The 3726-nt window shown below is 32.5% G+C and overlaps 1 long non-coding RNA gene across 1 annotated transcript; it reads right to left on the reverse strand.

The window, feature by feature from the left end:
- Positions 1 to 1558: 1558 nt before the first annotated feature.
- LOC131073990 (uncharacterized) lies at positions 1559 to 2536 on the reverse strand. Its single transcript, XR_009113016.2, has 2 exons — positions 2206 to 2536; positions 1559 to 1871 (listed from the first exon to the last, which is right to left on the reverse strand). It is a non-coding gene; the product is annotated as an uncharacterized LOC131073990 (long non-coding RNA).
- Positions 2537 to 3726: the final 1190 nt, after the last annotated feature.

The raw sequence follows: 3726 nt of genomic DNA on the forward strand, positions 1-3726 counted from the left end.
CAAAGCATTTCTCATAAATGCATGTTGAAGAAAGTGATGCCAAACTTTTGTTAAGCTTTCTTGCAAGTTATTAACCATTCTTCTCTGCAAGCGCACCCAAAATAGGTTAAGCTGCATCAGACCCTCGACAACCATCAAGGTGACAAAGAATCCAGAAGCCATGTCTGGTGAGGAGCCGTTTGGGTTCATTATGAGTGTCTATCCAAAGCCAATTTCGTGCTTTGGTGCAAACACTCCCATTTCCCTTTCGTCCTCCACCCACCAGGTTTCATTCAGGAAAATCACGGATTTAAGACTCAAGGGGCTACTGCTATATCCAGAGCCAACAGTCATTCTAGCTGTAAAGTTCATTGTGGGCAGTGGGCATATTAGTAGGGAGGAATACCCCCACGACAACACTAGTATTTCATCAAGGTTTGTCACCTCCCTTATGGACTTGAAGCTAGACAAGCAAGCAGTTTGGACCCTCACTAGAGGCTTTTCCCAAATGACATTCTGTTGGAATTGCAAGAGATCCTTAATAAAGTTCGTCATGATTCAGGGGCTCCTCGGCCGAGTGAGAGAATTATTTTTAACGTTCCCGATCAGCTTATCAAATTTTATCCTTTTCTAGCTTGACCTAACTGGCAAGGACCTCAACAATCACATATCATTTGTAGGTATAGGACTTAGATTTCTCAAATGACGCTTTCTTGGAGAGAATCCAGAAGATTTGGGCAGGGAGGAAGAGCTCCTTGAATTTGCAAGGCTTAATGGAGTCTTACCCCCAAAAGAAGAAGTAGAGGAACCCCATGCAGAACAGGGCAGGAGAGGTGGTGGTAGAGGTTCGGGTCGCAGTTTTGGTCAGGGCCGAGGACGTCCTCCAAGCAAAGGCCATGGAAGAGGCAGAGCCCCAATGCCTCCTGCAGTGCCAGAAGAAGACCCTTACACAGATAGGTTTTCTATGTTGGGTGCTTTCCTTTGAGACATTACAAAGCCGTTAGTTGGCAGATGGGTTTGTTTTTAGCTTTTTAGAAAAACTTAAGAAAATTTCTGTTAAAGTTAAACTCTTAGATACTTTGATGATGTTTTTTAAGATAAACTTATCTTCATACTGAACTCAGAATTTTGTGGGTAATGGAGTTATTTCCCTCTCTGTGCATATTCAATGGTTGGTTTCAAAATGCCTATTTCAAGCCCTCTAGGCTTTTTTGGAATCCTTGATCTTTATGCTGTAATCTTTTTCGACAATTGATATATAAATTCGGCTCTGCCTTTATTGATCAAAAAAAAAGAAAAAAGATGTGGTTTCACAATGATTTTTTCAGAAATTTTAATGATTTAAGAAGATTGCATAAAAATAAGTAGCCATTTTATTATCCATGAATAAATGGCTGGTCAAAATGTCAAGCAGGTACTGCTAGCATCTTTCAATTGAATAGTCAAAATAAGAGAGAAAATTGCTATAAATAGTTAATAAGAGAAAAAAAAGCAACCACGATTTCTAAAACCAGAAAGTATTTATAAAATTCAATCTCCTGTAATTAAAATACAATTATTTTCTGTTTATACAGTAAAATAAAAACAATTAGAATGCAAGTCCACTCTATGTATTTTGTTTTAATATAAATGTTTGTTTACAATTATTTATCATATACATAGAGAAGAGGGCGATTGCCAACAAAATTGATTGCCTTGAACCTGAGCTGAGATTTGAAAGAAAATATTAGTTGGCAATATGTGCAAAGCAAGAAGACCCAAAATTACCTGAAAACAAAGAGTTATAATCATGCAGTCGCTATAATGTGTTGCTTTCTCTGTTGTTAGAAACTTGCACTCTCTTTAATGACTCTCTTCTTTTTGTTGGCTGGTTTTATTATGAAATCTTCCATCTGCTTTTGCAAAAACAAAATCCATATAACTTGCAGTTCAAAGCCCAGGAAATAAAAATGTTCATAGTATAGTTTGCTGGTAAATTAAAATTTATCAAAAAGAAACATGTCTAACATAATAAATGATAATAATATAGAAGGAAATATTTGGAGTTAAAAAATAAATAAAACTGGAATATTAGAACAACAAGTATATATCAATAATAATTCATATTTTTCAGAGTTCATTGAAAGTTAAATCTTAAATTATCCTTAAATCAACTAATCTGAATCATTAATGACCATTAAAACAACTAATCTGAATCGTATGAAAATTAAAGAAAAAATTGCGTACTGTTTTGGATACAACCCTTTTCCACAAAATGATAGGGTAGATGAATCTTGCAATAACATAGACAACAGCTTTCTTGTTCCACTCGGGATGTCCTCCAAATCACATGAAAATTTTATATTTCAACATTAGAGATTTGGAGAACCCCGAGAGGAATACAAAACAATTGCCTTAAATATTGTAGAACAACATACTGGAACCCATTTTACATTTCAAATTATGCACTAAGCTGAACTATAACCTAACGGAAAGTATTTAACACAGGAAGCAATGCAGAGAGATCAAATATTAAAGGCTGCTATATATCTAATGACCTATGAATTCAGAAGATATAATTGAGTTACGTAGTTTGAGGAGTGCTTACCCAATTTATAATGATCTAAAAGATAGATGAGATAAGTACCAAGAGCTGTTCAAATATTCTTTGCTGATTTTTTTTAATTTTTTAAAGATATTGGCAGACAAAAAGAATGGCCATCTTTTGAAAAAGGAGATTCGATTCTCAGTGCGGATAAGCATTGTAGCCATGATTGATTGATTCATTCTTTTGTGGTCCAGCTAAGGTAATCTCATTCAATGTCTGAGAGCAAATACTTCTTTGTCACATTGTATACTTGCCACTGTATTCCATCACCATGAATAATTTCATTATTTTATCATTATTAAACTATTTGTGCTTGATGAGTAAAGTTAAATAGTTTACAATTAAACAATGTAATATTTATTTTTGTTCTATATAACTGATAATAATTTTAAATTATTTTTATATGATTATGAATTGTTAATAAATTTGTTTAGTTTTTCCAAAGTCTATTTAATTTAAGTTGATTTGAATGAAAAGATCTATAAGTTGTATGTGAAAATTTTGAAAATTATAAAGTATGAGATTTTATGTGTAATGTAAATATTAGAGTGATAATTTCTTACAATTCATTTTTGTATTTACGAGTGGGATTCAAGGCAAGAGCATGGAACAATGGTAGAGATTCTTTAATAAAATACATTAATGTGGATTTTTGGATGTACATGCAAAATTATGGTTGATGACTTCTAATAAAAACAAAAAAAATCTTCTATAAATAGATATATTCTTCATTAAAATCATATTATTTAAACATGATTAATTAATTATAACAAGCATTTCAATATTTCATACAAATTTCAAAATCTATATTACAATTTAGTTTTGGAATGCTCTACTACAAAGCATGATTACCAAAGTTTAATGTAGTTTGCAATTACATTAAGAGTACAATCTAGTTTTATATTTATAATTGAAATTAATTATATTATATTTATTTGGTATTAATATTCGATCAAGTAGATTTGTTTTTGATTAATTAAGCAAAAAAACTAGGGTGTCGACCCTTTACAACTAGAAGCCCCAAGGGCAAAGATACACAGGCCAAAATCAACCACTTATAATGTTATACATGCCATCAATAGACCACTAACAATTTTACACAAGCCAACAATAGGCTACTTAAAACACACAAGCAATACTATAAACAACCCACATCAAGA

The sequence above is a fragment of the Cryptomeria japonica genome, chromosome 9 (genome assembly GCF_030272615.1).
Source record: "Cryptomeria japonica chromosome 9, Sugi_1.0, whole genome shotgun sequence".
In the NCBI taxonomy this organism is placed as follows: domain Eukaryota; kingdom Viridiplantae; phylum Streptophyta; class Pinopsida; order Cupressales; family Cupressaceae; genus Cryptomeria; species Cryptomeria japonica.